This window comes from Bos indicus, chromosome 11, assembly GCF_029378745.1.
Source record: "Bos indicus isolate NIAB-ARS_2022 breed Sahiwal x Tharparkar chromosome 11, NIAB-ARS_B.indTharparkar_mat_pri_1.0, whole genome shotgun sequence".
Taxonomy (NCBI): domain Eukaryota; kingdom Metazoa; phylum Chordata; class Mammalia; order Artiodactyla; family Bovidae; genus Bos; species Bos indicus.
The window spans coordinates 60,733,737-60,752,967 of NC_091770.1; positions in this window are offsets into that span (position 1 = coordinate 60,733,737).

Here is a 19,231-nt window from a genome sequence, read left to right on the forward strand (position 1 = left end):
GCTTTGACTCGAGATTTGTCTTAGTCATTTAGTGGGCTTGAGGGCTTGGTCACATGACCTTGTTCTGCTCTGGCCTAGAGAGCTATCACAGGGTTTATTTTCTCAAAGGCCTCTTTGTAAACAGTCAGTATGAACAGGCAGGTTTGGAGGTTGAAGAGCAGACCAGAGATCTGGTATTATAGGTGTGGCTATTTTAATGCTGTTTGGAGAATACAAACTTGGGTCACATTCACAGATGTAGAAGATGCAGATGAAAGGAGGGGATAGTATTCCTTTATTCTACTGTACTCGGCCTGACACAGTTCTTCTGTTCTGTATCAATTTTGAAGGCAGCTTTGACTAACTTTGTCAAGCTGGGACCCAGGAAGGGTTATCAGGGGGATTCAGGAGTCTTGAAGTTTATTGAAAGGGGTACCTTGGCAGCAGCTGTATTTGAAGATCTGTCAGAAGTTTTCCTTTTACTGGGTAAGGAATCTACCTCCCTGTATTGAGATGGATTGGACTGAATGATTAACAGCCTACTTATTACTATGTTACCAAAGAAAGCTGGAGGAGGGAGTTTGACCCTTCAAACAAAGGGTGGTTGTAAAAGGCAGCTTCTTGGGGCCTTTCCAACTCTGTCATGATAATTCTCTGATTCAGTTTTTTTCCTCAGAAATGAAAATAATCCTTTCCTCATGGGAAAGGGAGTGAATGCCAGTCGAGACTCCACTATATAAAATATTGCTGCTCACAAATGCTCTGCTGCTAATTCCTAGAGGATCTTGAAGTTGGTGGTAGAAACTCCATTTTACAGGTGAGGTAACTGAGGTTGAGGATGCATGTGAAGGATGCATGTATGTGAAGTCAGGCACACATACAGTCGTATAAGGTGTTTTGCTTTAAGTATAGAGTCTAGAGCCAGATAGCTTGTGTCTGAACCCTGGTTCTGCAGTTTTCTAGCTGTGTGACCTAAGGTAAGTCACTTAACCTCTCTGGTTTATCCTCTGCAAAATGGAAATGATAGCAGGTCATACAGTTGTGAGGATTAACCAACTTAATTATAGACAGCATATTGAACCTTGGCACAGAATGTGAGCTAAATAAGTTCATCTATTATTAAAATCATTATCAATGTCTGAACTAAGTTTGACACACTATAGGAATTTGGTTCACACAACTAGGAAAACAAAATTTCTCTTTCACTTTCTCCTATTACCCATGTAGATGTAACAATATTTTCTTCGTTTTCTGGAAATGGCGCTGTTCTAGCACTTCAACATAATCTAGGAAGTAAGATTTCGTCATTGGAGAGCACTAGATACATTCCAAATCCATTAATTGTGTTTAGAGACCTAAATCCTCTAAACTCATCCTGTAAGTTCAGGCCACAAAGAATTGTCTTCACTAGTCACGTCAAGAAGTTGACAAAAGCAGTCTTTCTGATCTGGACTTCAAGCTATGTGCCTCCCCAACCGTTATGAACACACAAACATTTTCAAAAGTGTATTTTAGTATCTAGTATATACATAGTACATACATTTTAAATAGGGTTAGTATACAGTCTAAGGTTTTGTTTGTCTGTCTTAACCTGAATAGCCACATGAGCCAGGGGCCATTGTCTCTGAACCCATTCCCAAGTCTAGTATAAACTCAAACATCAGTGCAAGCAATGAGGACAAGCTTTAGGTCAGTTCAGGGGGTACAATTCCCAAAGAGGCTTGTGAGATTGAAGCACTGTCAGCATGTTTTGTTGCTATGTCCCCCACCTGCCCCTCTGCTGATGTCTTAGTTTGATGGTTAAGTCAGACTGCCTGAAAGAGACTTTGAGTGGAGACACTTCCAAAGTGTTAAAATCTGTGGGGAGAGAAATTAAGCCAGAAGTAAGCTGAGGATTGAACTAAGTGGCTGTCGACCCATCAGATTTCTTGTTCTGGTGACAAGGTCAATAGTCCCTGGTGGGAATCCCCACCCAATGGACATTCTCATTTTCTCTCTTTCTCCCCCTCCCCACTTTACTACCCCCGCCCCTACCCCCTTCTCCCCTGCTCCTGGCTTTTGGCTCTTACCCAGGTGGAGAACTTTCCACTACATCCTGACTTGCTGGTCCACCTTCTGGGTGGGATGAGGGAGCACAACTCAGGGGCACCAGTCCTGAAGGGGGGTGTCAGACTGTTTAGATGGTTAGGCTCTGATTATCTAACCAGGTGAGCCCCTCCTAGGTTTCCGGACAAAGTCTCCATTCCAGATCTGCTTTCTTAGTCCTGTTAAGTCCACCTGTGCGTTTTCATTTGTTTATGGCTGCGCTGGGTCTTCACTGCTGCATGCAGGCTTCCTCTCGCTGGGTTTCTCATTGCGGTGGCGTCTCTTGCTGTGGAGCATGCGCTCTAGAGCACGCAGGCTCAGCAGTTGTGGCACACAGGCTTAGTTGCCCATGGCATGTGGGATCTTAGTTCCCTGACCAGGGATCAAACCCACATCCCTCCCCTGTGCATTGTCAGGTGGATTCTTCACCACTGGACCACCAGGGAAGTCCCATGTGTGAGTTTAACAAAGGTTCTAGTTCTAAATGTTTCTCGCTGGCTGAGACCTAATTGGCCAAGGAACTACACCCTGCATTGTTGCCAAATCTCAGCTGTTTTGGGGGAGGGACCATCCCATCCCATACTCCTTATCTCTTTTGCTGTAACAGACATCAGTGATAGTGACAACTCTGGTGCCCTTCAACCTTCACCTTCAGTTGGCGAAATTCATTCATCCTCAAAAGAGAATCTTTTTCCTCCTGTAAAAAGATCTGCCGTAACTTCTGCGCCTCAGCTACCTCTTCTGTAAAATGAGAACAATAGTGCTTACCTCATAAGATTGTTATAAAGATTAAATGACTTCATATGAACAGTGCCTGGCACATTATACAAGTTACAAGTGTTAGTGGTTGTAAGACATTGTTTATCAGGCTGTACATTGCCATGTACCTTCTGGAAAACAGAGTAACACACATATTAAAAGCCCAAAACAAAGGGCTCTCAAACATATCCGACTTCTACAAATCCCCAAAAGATATCACTTGTTAAACTTGTTAAACCAACATATTTCTCACAGGATTATTATAATAAAAGTTAGAAATATGAACGTTGAAATCGTATGTGTCAAAATCATGGTACCTTCTACATGACTGACTCCTGTATAGCTGCTAAAAGACTATAGCAATAGACGTGTTTTTTTTTTAATCTACAAATCTGTGTGCACATTAGTACACGATGAACACTCTGTGAAAAATGAATGTACACACTGGAAGGTGTGGGCCTTTGTGAGTTTTCCTTTTTCTTTCATAACTAAAGAGGAGATCTGCAGCAGAGGCTAAAGGTGGTCAAGTAAATCAAAAAATGGGAACAGAAGACTATCCTTTTCTTTTTTTACTTTTCTTCTGAAGATTTGACTTTAATGATAATTGTCACTTAGCAGTTCTTGCCTTAAACTAGTTGCCTTTCACTTTTTAATTGGGATTTTGTTAAACTGTTTTTTGTTTGTTTGTTTGTTTCACTGTGTGGCTTGTGGGATATTACTTCCCTGACCGGGAATAGAATCTGTGGCCCCTGCATTGGAAGGGTGGAGCCTTAACCAGTGGACCATGAGGGAAGTCCTGCTTTTCACTTTTATTCTTGAAGACTGTTTGGAAAAAGACAATCCTGTTAGAGATAAGCAACAGCTATCTACCTAATGCTGCAGTGCACTGGGTCTTCTTTTTTTGGGCACCATTCCCTTGTGTTCTGGGGCTGAAGGCAGCCTCCATAATCAATTGGTAGGATGTTTGAGTCTTGACCAGCTGTAATAAAGAGCAAAGGTGCTCTCACACAACCTCTACTTTGGCTTAAAGCTCTTAGGAAGAAAAGACTCTCTCCACCCCCAAATGATGAAGGCAGGCTGACTGGAATGGAGAAGAACATGTTCTGGAAGTTTAGCTGTTTTATTATTCAAGATGCGTTAATGTGTGGTTATTCCAGTTGCAAAGGAAAAAGCCTAATTCATTTCTATTATAGTCCAAGTACCCAAATAAAGGGGAAAAAACCCCATCAAGTGTTATAAATGCATGTCAGTCAAGACCCTGACAAAGCTTACCCCTCACTTGTAGTAAATGGGAGACTAACCCGTTTACTAGTTATGTGTAACTAGTATACATACAACACAATGAACTGTGGCCACAACAACTGATATCACCAATGTCCCAGGTGGAGTGTGGTTAAAAACCACCTCCTGTGCTAAATTTTCATGTGAGAGAGGAACTTTCATACAGACACAAACCAAAACTTCTTACTTGATGGAAAAGACAGGAGTTTAAATAAGAAGCTGAATGAATTCAACAGCCCACAATGTAGTTTCATAACTATATTGCTTAGCCTTAGGTTCTTTAGAAGCTAACATTTCTCTGCTACTGCTGCTGCTAAGTTGCTTCAGTCGTGTTTGACTCTGTGCGACCCCATAGACAGCAGCCCACCAGGCTCCCCCGTCCCTGGGATTCTCCAGGCAAGAACACTGGAGTGAGTTGCCATTTCCTTCTCCAATGCGTGAAAGTGAAAAGTGAAAGTGAAGTCACTCAGTCGTGTCCGACCCTCAGCGACCCCATGGACTGCAGCCTACCAGGCTCCTCCATCCATGGGATTTTCCAGGCAGGAGTACTGGAGTGGGGTGCCATTGCCTTCTCCACCAAGAGGTATTAGGTTGTATTTCCTTTTTCTCCCTTCTAAAATACTCCTAGAAGAGATGCTGTGAATGGCACATACATTTTCAGGCTACACTTATGGTCTTAAAGGGCAGGTGTGCCTAATTTCTTATCTTACCAACTAAGCACCCTCATGAGGAACCTATAAGGCAGAGAAAAGGCTCTTCCTCAAAGGTTTGGATGGGTCTTTTGGCTGTTGCTGGCAGTTGGTAGTTACTGTACTTGGAGGTTAGCCATCAAGTGAACTACAAGTCCCTAGTGCTGTAGAAGAGCAAGCCTCCTCTCAGTCTTCACCATGGAAAAGTTATGTTTGTACCCCAGCCCAAGTAAGAGTCGACTATGAATTCATGCATTTATGTCATATTTTATTGCATTCTCTGTACAGATCAGTCATAGTCCTGGGGATTCATTAGTGAACCTAAACGACTAATCCGTTTTCTTATGGACTTTACAGTCTAGCCAGAAGACAGACAAAACTAAGGAGTTTATTAGTTGATAAATTCCATGGAGAAAAATCAGAGAAAGGAGGATAGAAAAGGGGCGGTGGTGTTATTAAGGTATGTGAAAGGTGGTAAGGGAAAGCCTCATTGAGAAGACATAGGAGACAGCCATGCATCTTAGCCATTGGGGTAAGAAGCTTCCAGATGGTATTGTGGCCCCAAAGCAGGGTTGTGCTTGATGTCTTCAAGGAGTAGCATGGAGACCAGCCAGAGAGGGAAGGACAGAGGAAAAGCCTTTGGAATAGTCTGGTGTGGCAAAAGGGACGAGATAGCAAGGCTAACCAGAACCATCTGTTTCTCCTGGTTTTAGATGTGAATGAGTGTAAAACTGGCCTGGAGCTGTGTGGTGACAAAGCAGAATGTGTCAACAGGGTTGGTTGACCCTTACTGAATAATATAGTATTTCATCCTGCATACCACATTTTCATTCACTGTTGAACTTCTATTTCCAGGTTCCAGCTATTATGAGTAACACAGCTGTGAACATTCATGTCCATGTCTTTGGATATGAATATTAGGTTTTTCTTGGGTAGATTTCTGGGAGTGGAGTTACTGGGTCAACTGGTAATTCATGTTTAATTTTTTAAAGAAACTGGCAAACTTTCCCAAAGTGGTTACACCATTTTGCAATCCCATCAGTAAGATAGGAGGATTCCCAGTTTTTCCATATTCTTGCCAAAGCTTATTACTATCTGTCTCTGCTATCACAGCTCTCCAAGGAGCTGTGCTGTGGTATCTCACCATGGTTTTAATAATCCCTTCCCTCCCTAATGTGAGTGATCTTCAGCATCTTCCATGTGCTTGCCTGCTAAGTCACTTCAGTTGTGTCTGACTCTTTGCAACCCCATGGACTGTAGCCCACCAGGCTCCTCTATCCATGGGATTCTCCAGGTAAGAATACTTCTTGCCTGGAGTGGGTTGCCACTTCCTTCTCCAGGGGATCGTCTCAACACAGAGATTGAACCTGCGTCTCCTGTGGCTTCTGTGTTGCTGGCGGATTCTTTACTGCTGAGCCACTGGGGAAGCCCATGTGCTTTTGGGTTATATATTTCACCACAGAAGATAAGTGACTTTTTGATTGCTGTTTTCTAAAATCTCAAGAAAGGAAGATTATAAACTTCCCTAGAGGTGAAAGTAGAGGTCTGTCCTATTCATGTATTCGTTTCTGATGGCTGCTGTAACCAATTACCACAGACTTGGTGGCTTAAAAACAGCATGTGTTCATGCTTTTACAGACCTGAAATCTGACATCAGTTTCGTGGGGCCAAATCTGGGTATCAGTAGAGCCTCCATGGAAGAATCCATTTTCTTGTCTTTTCCCGTTTTTAGAGCTGCGTTTTTTGCTTTCTTTAGCCCATGACTCCATCTTCAAAATGAGCTGAGTAGCATCTTAAATCTCTTTCTCTGCTTCCTTTGTAATGTGGTTTTTTAAATCTCCTGTACTAAAAGCTCCCTCTCCCTCCCTCTTATAAGGACGCTTGTGATAACATTTAAGACCTACCTGAGGAATCCAGGATAATCTCCCCATCGCAATTCCCTTAACCACACCTGCTACGTCCCTTCTGCCTTATAAGGGAATAGCCACAGGTTCCCGGAATTAGGACCTTGATATGGCTGGGAGCCATTACGCAGCCCACCAGTCACTAACCATCCCTTAAACCAGCTTGGCCTCACTAGCTCCGCACTTGGAGTTGGCTTGTCCGGAGGAAGACCCTGATGGGGGAAGCGTTCTGGAGGCGCAGGTAGGCCCTGGAGGGATTCTAGAGCCATTTATACTGCAGCTCTCTCACTTTCCCCACTTGCTTATCGCCTCCTAAGACATGAGGAGCTGAGGGCATTTGAGAGCTGGGGGAGGCTGCCAACACTGTCACCGCACGGTGTGTATGGGGGTGGGGTGGGGAGTGGGCAGGACTGGAACTCAGGGCCTCGGATGCTCGCGTCCTCCCGGTCCCTGCCTTTCTCCCCCCACCCCTCCAGGCTCTCTTCCCCCGGGCGGGATCCTGGGGTTCCGAGGTGACCCACTGTCACAGTCTCGGCAGCAGGCACGCTGCGTTCCCGCGCGCGGCCAGCAGGGGTCAGCATCCTCCGCGCAAAGGGCTGCCGGCGCGCCGTGGGCCTCCTCCCGGCCTTTCTTCTATCCCGCGTCAGTTTTGTTTGTGTTGCTGCGTCACGGTCTTAGGCGCCCGGCCTTTTGTGTCTTTTTTAGTTCTCACCCGAACGCGCCTTTCCCCGGTCCGCTTGACATCTCACCCTAGACTAGGCAGATAGCCGCCTCTTGGCGTAGCAGTCGGCGAGTGGGCTGACGGCGGGCTGAAGGGAGGGGGCTTGCTCCTCCGCCCGGCCTGGAGGAAGAACGGCCCCGTCCCCAAGGCCAGCGGAAGGAGTGTGTGCCTGGGTGTGGTCGTGCCGGGAGGAATGAAGGGCGCAGGGGTGGGAGGCTGCGGTTTCTTTGAGCCCTGAAAAGCCCAAGGGAGGACTTCTGGTAGCAGTGACCTACAGACGGTTTTAACTGATGTAGGATGGTTCAACTTACAATTTTTTGACTTTATGATGGTGTGGTAGTGATATGCATTCAGTAGAAACTGGATCTTGAAGTTTGAATTTGGACCTTTTCCCTGGGGCCGGGGATGTGTAGATATGGGGCAGGGGCCTCTGCAGCCCCATCACGAGGGTGAACAACTCATAACCAGTCTGGACCTGGATACCATTTGTTTTTCACCTTTAATACCATATTCAATAAATTACATGAGATGATTCACACTTTGTTATGAAATAAGCTTTGTAGTAGATGATTTTGCCCAACTGTAAGTGTAAAGCAAGGCTAAGCTGTGATGTTGGGTAAGTTAGGTGTATTAAATTCGTTTTCCACTTAGGCTGTTTTCAATAGGTTTATCGGGACCTAACCCCATCGTTAGTGCAGGAAGATCTGTATTAGATTTGAAATGAATTCATCACTAAGCTCATGAGAGCTTCCCAACCGGACTCTTGACCAAAGTGAATCTGATTGGGAAGTCTCCATGGTTCCAAGTGGGGTGAGTGCCCATCTCCAGAAGGTGGGGGTGGGGATGGGCTACCCAGTGGGAATTTTTTAGCCCTGGGGCAGAGTAGTGGGCAGCAACAAGCTTTTGTTATAGGATGTGAGCCAAGCCTGTGATTAAGGCCTTCATCCACCTGGCTGCTCTCCCTCTTGTTTGTGGCCTGACCTGAAGTTTTGCCCCCCACCCCACCCCCACCCTCCAGCAGCCTCTGGTCGCACCACTGCTTTGCCACAGAACCCAGAAATGGCTGTTCTACTGCAAAGGAGCTAAGACCTTACTTTCTTGGACCAGCATCTCCCACATGGCTTATTCCTCTCACCTTCAAGAGGACAGAGTGATGACCCAGGTGGTGAACACATGGATTTTAATACTAAAGAACAGAAGATGTTTTGAGTAGAAAACCCAAGATAGTTGGGCCTTCTGGAGAGGCTCTTGCAAAGAGCTGGTCAATTAGCTAGTATCTGCAGCAAATCCAGGCCAGGGCGGTGCTTAAGGGTTCCTGGATACTTGTGAGCATGACAGAACACCTTCAGAACACCCCAGAAACACGTTCAGACACTGCCAATATGGAATCCTATAGACAGTTCAAGGAAAAACTAAATTCTGCTTTAGAAGTAAATTCACTTCAGTCTTTAAAGAGGATTGACAACCTATTATGAATAAAGCTGCTATGAAGGTTCATGCACAACTTCACTTCACTTGGATGACTGTTTAGACGTACAATTTGGGGATCATGTAGTTTCCATGCTTGTAGAACTTCTGATCAAAAGTTGTGAGAAGTTGTGAGATAGTTGAAGAATTGCTGCCCTCAGTCAGAGGTGACAGGGAGAATGCCAAAACAATCTACTCCCTGGTGAGATGCTGATGTTACTGGGAGTAGATTGTTCTTGTGAATAATGCAGCATATCTGTGTGCATGTGTGTTGGGAGGGGGTTGCCTTCCATGCTGTCTCAGGGAGGCCAGGGCACACCTGTTCTTAGGGCATCTGCTGTGGCTGCAGAGAGGCAGGGCCTTGGCCTGACCCCTCAGTGGCCCACTGAAATCTACATCCACTTGGGCTTAGGGACTGTTTCTTTGGAACTTCTTTATGGTCAGCTTGATTCAAGGTAAAATCACTTAGAATTAAGAGGCCTTCTACTGAAGGCCAGCCTTGGGTCCCAGACACATAGCATTCATGCAGGGCCATGTTTCTGCTTCCTAGCCAAGTTTCTTGACCAAGTCCCTACATGGAGCACCCACTTTCTTATCCAGTTCATTTTCCTGCGTGTCACAGCAAGAGACTTCTGTACAGAATCAAAACAGGGCGAAGACTTTTAATTTCCATAAACAGTGCCAAAACTGCCTTATGCAGTAACTTAACTTACAAAACAAACTGTCCTGCTTAATTGACTTTTCATGTGTTCCTAACCAGAGGGGGGGAAAGAGGACATTCACAATCAGCCCAAATATCACTGAACATTATAAAAAGTATCATCTTGCTGTAAACACTGAGTGCTACATTTTTCTCAGGCCCTGATGAGGTGGGTTTCCTTCCATAAGCAAGGCAATAAGGACAAATCTTAAAACAAAACAAAAAAAACTAAAAATAAAGGGGAATGGAGCTCATGGTCTGTTCAGTTACAGGAATAACTGCTAAGCGCCTCTGTTTTCTATACCAGTGTGCAGACTGTTACATGTTGTTTATCCAAGCCAAGGTATGATTGGGTCTGGTGTCAGGAAGGAAATGGCAACCCACTCCAGTGTTCTTGCCTGGAGAATCCCAGGGACGGGGGAGCCTGGTGGGCTGACGTCTATGGGGTCACACAGAGTCGGACACGACTGAAGTGACTTAGCAGCAGCAACGGTACTAAATTATGAGTAGTTATTATTGCCAGGAAATATTATAGGGTATTATTTGTAAAATGGTTATTTTAATGAACTGGCAACCTATAAAATGATTATATCAATGATTTTTCTAATATAATAACAAAGCACAATCGTTGCTTCACTTTTTGAACTGGAAGACTAACCCCCTCCCTTATTCAATTCTATTTTAATTTGATGAACAGCTGCACGTGCACCAGGCTCCCAGGAAAATAAAAATGGGATGATCCCTACTTCCAGTAGGGCAGGAAATGGGCACTAAAATGGTTAACAATGTTGTAGGGGAAAAAAAGCATGTAATTTTGGTTGGGGGGATGGGGACGGCTTTATGGAGTAAGGAGGTTTTGAAGAATGGAGTTTTGATGGCGAATAGAGTGGGACAAATTGAGATTCAAAGCTATAAACTGGTGAGTACAGATTCCCCACAGAGGAGCTGGGTCCTAGGATCTCTGGCCAGCCCCTTGGGTCTGTTAGTTCTCGTCAACATGTTGACCTTCTGGAATTTGGGAAAACACAAAGTACATCCAGGGCTTATGTTCTGAACTCTGCTCTCTGGCATACAAATATGTTCAAATGAGCTTTGGCCTGGTTAGGATTTGAACTGGCCAGGCTAACCCAGGGAATGGGAGGTGGAGGTCAGTGTGACTTGAAACCTGAACAGACAGCATGGAGGTTCTGTGGCTCCAGTTCAGCTCCCCTAAGCCTGGGTGCTGGTTCCCTGTGGGCAGGTGTCTTGCTTGGTCATGTAGCCTCTTCTTCTGCTGGACCACACCTACCAATAAAGAGGGGCATCCTGAAGGTGATGACCTCCCCTCTATGTGGCCCCAGGAACTTGACTTTTTCAGGGAAATGCTGTGAAGGACTCCAGAGATGACCAAGTCCATTATTGGTCAACGTGTGGCCCAGGATTGAGTGGGCCAGGGTCACCTTACAGCACGGGTTAGCCAGACATGTCCCTGAATCTCATTCCAGGCCCCCAGCACCCCATCTCTGGGGTGGACCTGGGATTTTCCAGGTCACAAGGTCTCTGGCTGATTCAGACTGAGAACGCTCTGAGTCAGCCCCCTGCATTCAGTGAGTGGACTGGGGTCTGATTGGCAAAGGGATCTGTCCTGAGACTAGGATGAGAGCCCAAGGCTACTCCTAGTCCAAGGCTGGTCATCACACTTGGCACCCGTTCTTCACGCCTACCTTCCTGTCACTGTGCAGACCTGGAGTTCAGGTCCTGAGCGTTCAGCCCTGGCTGCCAGATCAGTGGGCTGTCAGTTGCTGCAGGAGCAGAGAAGCCAGGAACTGGAAACTGAATCCTGAAATTGGCCCCCTAAGACTGATTCTATGTTTTCAGCCTGTGATTTCCTTATGAATAATCCCCTCCTCCATCCAGCCCCCAGCCCTCCCCTATGGCCCAACTCTCTGCCCTCAGCTCTGCCCCTACATGTGTGCACATCTTCATAAACACCCACATCACACTCAATACTCCAAGACCTCAGGGCTCCTCCACCGTGTGTTCCCTGCATCAGAAAGTGAACAAAGACGAATGTGCCCTGAAATCAGCATTGAAAGACTGAAGTTGCAGCCCCGTGCAGCCTTGAGCCCATCACCGCCCTTCTCTGGCCTATGGAGGATGTCACTCAGTGTTTATCACTTTGCCTTCTTGTTCTGGCTTAGATCACCCCGTCCATGACCTGGAAGACAAGGCAGACAAAACCAACTCCTGTTCAATGTGTCACGGGGACCCCGATTGTTTGTTTTTGCTGCATTGGGTCTTTATTTCGATGCACAAGCTCCTTAGTTGTGCACGCTCAGTGTGGGTATAGTTGCCTCTCGGCACGTGGGATCTTAGTTTCCCTACCAGTGATTGAAGCGACACCACCTGCATTGAAAGGCAGATTCTTAACCGCTGGACCACCAGGAAGTCCCAGGGATCCCTGGTTTTGCTCACAGTTTTCTTCCCCACAGTTAGCACATCGCTGCCACATAAAGGTACTCAGTGAGTATTTGTTGAATTACAGATAAAGGTAAACGTAGAGGTATAGAGATGCTAGAGGTGCTTTTCAGCCCTTGAGCTGAAAAGGGCTTCCCTGGTAGCACAGATGGTAAAGAATCTGTGATCCCTGGATGGGAAGATCCCCTGGAGAAGGGAATGGTAACCCACTCCAGTATTCTTGCCTGGAGAGTTCCATGGATAGTGGAGCCTGGCGGGCTATAGTCTGTGGGATCACAATGAATCGGAAATGACTGAGTGACCAACATTTGAGCTGAAAAGGCTCCTCCAACTTCAGCTCCAGAAGGGCAGTAGGAAGTACTGTGTGAAAAAGGGGTGATGTCACCTAAGAAGTTCCTTCATTTCAGAAAGGTCCCCACTGCCTTGCGGAGCTGGTTAGTCATTGACAAAGGACAAGGATCGGATGGGGAAGGAACCTTCTGAGGAGTTAGCCAGGAGTGTGGGCTGTAAGTGGCTTCCCTGGTGGCTCAGAGGTTAAAGCGTCTGCCTGCAATGTGGGAGACCTGGGTTGGGAAGATCCCCTGGAGAAGGAAATGGCAACCCACTCCAGTACTCTTGCCTGGAGAATCCCGTGGACAGAGGAGCCTTGTGGGCTACAGTCCATGGGGTCGCAAAGAGTCGGACATGACTGAGCGACTTCAAGACAGCAGGAAAACCCAGCATGCAGTTTAGGATCACACTGGGAGATGTTAGGGGTGGGGGTGGTGCTGCAGTTGGTGCTCTGAGCTGAGGGGGTGGGGAAAGCAGGCGGAACATCTCTGGGGCCCCGGGATGCTGAGCATCCTGTGTAGAAGCCCAAGCCTGCTTGCTCCTTCTTGGTCCCAGATGCTGAAAGGCAACAGAGAAAACAAGGATCCTAGGAAGCAGTCCAGGAACATTCATTGTCTGCTGGGAAGTCAACCCAAATGCAACAGGAATGTGACTTGCTGTGTTTTGAGAGTGGGGAGGCCCGACAGCACGTGGCCACATGAGGAGACTGTAAAAGAGGCTTGAGTTCAGGTTTGCTGTGTGGATGAGGAGTGTTCCTGCTGGGAGCTTCCTGATATACCTGGAGGGGCAGCTCACTCTCTCCCTGAGTTGGAGCTGAGCTCCCTCCCTGGAGGCCTTGGGGAGCAGCCCATTTGAGGGATCACTGAAGAGGGGATCCCATTTGAGGGATTACTGTGCCCCACTGAAGAGGGGGCACAGACTGAACTGATTAGAGGACCTGAGTGAAGGCCTGGCCGGGACTGCCTGCTCCAAGTGCAGCTCCATCATTTCTGTTTGAGACGAAGGGCTCCTGAAACATGAAGTTAAAGCACATGGGACCAGAGCATGACTTGCTATATCAGGTGGAAGGTGTGGGTGGCTCGGCCACTCAGTTGCAAGTGGGGGCCACTCAGTGTCTAGCCCAGTGTTCTCAATCCTGGCTGCCCAGCAGAATCACCTGGGGACCCCTTTCTGAAAACCTCAGTGCCAGGGTCCCAGCCCCTTTTGTTGCTGTTGTTCAGTTGTCAAGTCGTGTCTGACTCTCTGCGACCCCATGGACTGCAGCACACTAGACTTCCCTGTCCATCACCATCTCCAGAATTTCTCCAAGTTCATATCCATTGAATTGGTGATGCCATCCAACTATCTCATCCTTTGTTGTTCTCTTCTCCTTCTGCCCTCAGTCTTTCCCAGCATCAGGGTCTTTACCGATGAGTCAGCTCTTCACATCAGGTGGACAAAGTATTGGAGCTTCAGCTTCAGTATCACTCCTTCCAATGAATATTCAGGGTTGCTTTCCTTTAGGATTGACTGATTTGATCTTCTTGCTGTCCAAGGGACCTCAAGAGTCTTCTCTAGCACCACAGTTGGAAAGCATCAATTCTTCAGCACCCTCTCAGCCCCCCATGTTCTTAGTTGCTCAGTCATGTCTGACTCTTTGCAACCCCATGGACTGTAGCCAGCCAGGCTTCTGTGTCCATAAGGATTCTCCAGGCAAGAATACTGGAGTGGGTTGCCTTGACCTCCTCCTCCAGGGGATCTTCCCAACCCAGAGATGGAACCCAGGTCTCCTGAATTTGCAGGCAGATTCTTTGCAGTCTGAGCCACCAGGGAAGACCTCTCTAGACATTCCAATTTAATAGGTTCCAGTTGAGACCCAGGCACAGCTAGTTTTAGGGTATTAGTATTAGTAGTTTTAGTTTTTTAACTTTTTATTCTGAAAAACAAAGTGAACAGAACAATATTTCCTCTCCTCTCTGACACTCGACCCCACTGACCCCGACCCATTTGCCCATCACCCTGTTTAAACAATTTCCAATTCTTGGAGCCCAGTCTGATGGCAGCAGTTCCTCCACCAACTCCCCCCAAACCTGCCCCTGGCTGACTTGGAAGCAGCAGGGCATCCCCAGGTGGTTCCCATGTACAGAATGGGTTGGGGCCTGCAGATCTGGTCCAGTCTCTTCTTCATACAGATATGCAAACTGTGTCCCAGAGAGAAGAAAGGCCTTTCAAAAATCCCACAAAATGTCCCTTCCTACTTTAACATTCTATAAACTTGTGGACTTGGAAGCACCATAGAGACTTTCAGAGAATCTTTATCAAAGCATGTCTGAGAAGCCTCAGCCTGGTACCAAGCCTCTACCTGGGGTAGACTGGGCCTCTACCCCAGGTGCAAACAGAAGTTTCTTTTCTTCTGGTTCCCGACAGAGCTCCATCAAGCTCTGTTCTTCTTAGCCTCATAGCACTATGGCCCACTGGTGGCCCTTTGTGAATGCTCTCAAGCTCTCCGCCCTTTGGTTGAAATTCAGTGTTTCTGTTTTGGAGACTGCAGGACCAGGTGGGGCTGTGATGATGCAGGGCTGGGAGAGCTGGGAGTTGGTGGCCTGAGGGGCTCCTCCAAGCCCCAGAGGCATGGAGGCATGTGTTCACAGAGGTTCCTGCTCTCTGAGGATTGGGTGGTAGACCCTGATGTGGGTGCCTGCGGTTGGCCTCTCACACGCCACGTCTGTCTGCTTTTCTAGTCACAGTACACGTCCTCACTGTGAAATGGCCATTATTGACTCAGGACCTCTTTGGGAGGAACTGAATCCTGATCGGGTGGGTCTGACTCCCCAAGGCCAGGGATCCCTGGTGGTTACAGCAGCCCTAGAGTTGAGGGAAGCATCCAGGCTTGGAGTGGCTTTGGTCAATGTATAGAGGCTGGAGTTGTTTCCTCTCCTGCTTTTCAGGTTTCCTTTTGTGTCATCCCTCCAGCTGGGATGGGCCCTGATCCTGGTGTTCCTCCATGCCATCCTGCAAAGGTGGCCAACACCACCTCCCGCCTGCTCTACTAGAGAGGCTGTTGGGGGGGCCAGGGCTATGTATGGGTCAGGGAGGTGGGGGGCATGTCAGCACACTGCTTCACGGGTCCACACCCAAGAATGAAAGGATCAGGGACCCCACATCTTACTTGATCTTTAGCCTGAAGTCCCAGGGACACTCATATTCATTGTCTCAAAGCAGTAGCTTCCAGGAGAGTTACAACTGGGGCCCTGACTCAAGCTCTTCCTGTGTTTGTCACCTGCTGGTGGAATCTCCAGATCACTGGATAGAACTGCTGTGCATTTGAGTGTTGAGGGAGTGGGGTTGTCAGAGTAGGAACTGGGTCTCCATCACAGACACACCTCTGAAAAGAGGGAGGGGGGCAGAGTAAGATCCCTCACTGTGAGAACCATATGATCCAGCTAAAAGGCAGAGCAGGTACATGGGAGATCCCCAAAGATGGACCTCAAGGATATATATTCACTATCTCTGTTGGGGAACCAAGTAAAGGCACCTTCAGAGTTCACGGGAGACTTGCTAGAGGTGGGGAGGAGAGCGACAGAGCTAAGTAATGGTCTTGGAACAGGGAACGTAACTTATGAGCATCACACCCCATCTCTGAATGTGCACCATGGAGTTGGCTCAGTTCTAAGTCATGTCAGGCTCAGCCACCTCTTTTACCTTCTGTCAGGTCATCCCCAAAGGGCCACGCTGCATACCACCTTTATTTTTCCAGAAAGGTACACATGCCCTCGTTATTTCAGGCACACATGTAATGTTTATTTTGTGTAAATTTATATGCTATAGAGGCAACTCTTAGTATAATATATAAGAATGTATATACTTTTCTAAAATGGCTAGTTGCATAGTTCAGCCTCAGTGGTGGATGTGATTGGGCTCAGCTCTTCCTTCTAAATGGGCCCAGGGTGGTATTGATGAAGTAAGCAAGGCTGGGAATTCACCTGGCCCTGTCACGTGTGATACAGGGGATGTGCAAATTTTGCTAAGACTTTCATCTTCATTTTCAAACTGCATGGACTAATTTAGCTTCTTGCTATGATTGTTTTCAGTCAATTCTTTTTTTTTAAATTGAAGTTAGTTGATTTACAATGTTGTGTTAATTTCTGCTGTACAGCAAAGTGATTCAGTTACACATATATATACATTTAAAATATTCTTCTCCATTGTGGTTTATCATAGGATTTTGAATGTAGTTCTTTGTGATGTACAGTAGAACCTTGCTGTTTATCCATTCTTTGTGGATATATATAATAGCTTACGTCTGCAAACCTCAATCTTTCTCTCGACCCCTTCCCCCAACACCCTCCCCCTTGGCAACCTCAAGTCTGGTCTCTATGTCTGTGAGTCTGCTTCTGTTTCATAAATAGGTTTATTTGTGTCATATATTTTAGAGTCCACATATAAGTGATATCATATGGTATTTGTCTTTCTCTTTCTGACTTCACTTAGTATAATAATCTTTAGTTACTTTCATGTTCCTGCAAATGGCATTATTTCATTCTTTTTTTTTTTTATAGCTGAGTAGTATTCCATTGTATACATTAACCACATCTTCTTTATCCATTCATCTGTTAATGGACGTTTAGGCTGTTCCCGTGTCTTCACTATTGTGAATAGCGCTGCTGTTAACACCGGGGTGCATGTATCTTTCAGTTGGAGTTTTGTCTGGATATATGCCTAGGAGTGGGATTGCTAGACCATATGGTAATTCTCTTTTTAGTTTTCCATAGTGGCTGTGCCAACTTATATTCCCACCAGGTGTAAGGGGGTTCTCTTTCCTCCACATCCTCTCCAGCATTTGTTATTTGTAATTTTTAATGATGGCTATTCTGACTGATGTGAGGTGGAAACTGGTAATTTTGATTTGTATTTCTCTAACAATTATTGGGCTCCAAAATCACTGCAGATGGTGACTGCAGCCATGAAACTAAAAGATGCTTACTCCTTGGAAGGAAAGTTATGACCAACCTAGATAGCATATTAAAAAGCAGAGACATTACTTTGCCAACAAAGGTCCGTCTAGTCAAGGCTATGGTTTTTCCAGTATTCATGTATGGATGTGAGACTTGGACCATAAAGAAAGCTGAGCACCAAAGAATTGATGGTTTTGAAGTGTGGCGTTGGAGAAGATTCTTGAGAGTCCCTTGGACTGCAAGGAGATCCAACCAGTCCATCCTAGAGGAGATCAGTCCTGAGTGTTCACTGGAAGGACTGATGTTGAAGCTGAAACTCCAATACTTTGGCCACATGATGCGAAAAGCTGACTCATTTGAAAATACCCTGATGCTGGGAAAGATTGAGAGCAGGAGGAGAAGGGGACGACAGAGGATGAGATCATTGAATGGCATCACGAATTCAATGGACATGAGTTTGGGTAAACTCCGGGAGTTGGTGATGGACAGGGTGGCCTGGTGTGCTGTGTTCCATGCGGTCGCAAAGAGTCAGATGTGACTGAGTAACTGAACTGAACAATTATCAATGTTGAGCATCTTTTCATTCGTATAAATTGCCAAAAGGCCATTTTCTTGTCTGGAAAACTGTTTATTCTTCTGTCCATTTTTTTAATTGGGTTTGATTTTTTTGTTGTTGAGTTGTATGAGCTGTTTGGAAATTAAACCCTTTTTGGTCATGTTGTTTGCAAATATTTTCTCCCATTCTGTACATTGTCTTTTCATTTTTTTTTTTTTATGATTTCCTTAGTTAATTATTTTTATCTCACCCTGTTTTGTTTGTTTTCTAAATGAAAAGTCCAGAGATTTACCTGTTGGTCCAGTGGTTAAAACTGCACTTCCACTGCAGGGGACGTGGGTCCCTGGTGGGGGATCTAGGATCCCACATGCCTCACAGCATGCCCTCCCCACCACCCCAAATCCAGAGTTTGGTTTGCCCTGAAAAATGGAAACATTCAATGGTGTTACCAAATTAGGATTTCTTTTCCTCACTTTCAGAGTTCATTCTAAGAAATTTTATTTCAAGAAAACAAAAATGAAAATAAAGGTAAGAGTTTCTCATTCTGCTTGTTACCTGTTGCCAGTGATGGTAGGCAAATAGCATTTGGAGATTATCTGGCCATTCTGCTGCATGTAGCTGGTGAGGTCAGGACAACAGAAGGAGGCAGCACGTTCCTGGCTCCTGAGTAGGAAAGAGTATAAGGAGTCCCAGGTAGCTTTTCTATTGGCTGGAGCTTTGTGGTCTTCAGGAGAGGCTATGTCTGGTGCCCCAGAAGTGGACTGTCTCTTGCCCTCACTGCCTGGCCGGCCTGGGTCCTACTGGCTGGCTGCCAGTTTGTCCAGTCTCTCGCCCTCCCTCTGCCCTTGAGGCAGCCCTTCCCTGCCCCAGCATCTCCACCTCTGTATTCTGATGTCCTCCTGGCCTTGAACACTCTTCCAGAGTTTGTCTTCTCTTTTCCCTGGCCCCCAAAGTAAGGTCACCTCTGAGGCCAGCAAGCTGCCTTCCTCTAGGTCTTCAAGCTCTAGGAAGATGGCCCTACAGTTGTCTTATTTTCCTTTGGCATAATCAGGCCTCACTAGTCATCATCCCCCACCGCACTGACCACCTGTGCCTATGGGGTAAGGGGGCACCTTTGCTCTCTCTTCTGAGCACTTCCCACCCTGTTCCTCCACCCCTGGTGACTTCATTCCAAGGCCCTGAGGCTTCTCTCCCAACTCACCAGATACTGGAGCCAGCTCTGGAGAGAGAATTAAGTGGACATTTAAATTGATACAAAGACAACAAGCAAATATTCAGTAAGGTTCTGACTTGAATCCTGAGATCTAAATTTTCCCATGCAAAGTCCTCACTTCCTGCTTCCCAAATTCCCCTGCCTGCTACTGCAGCC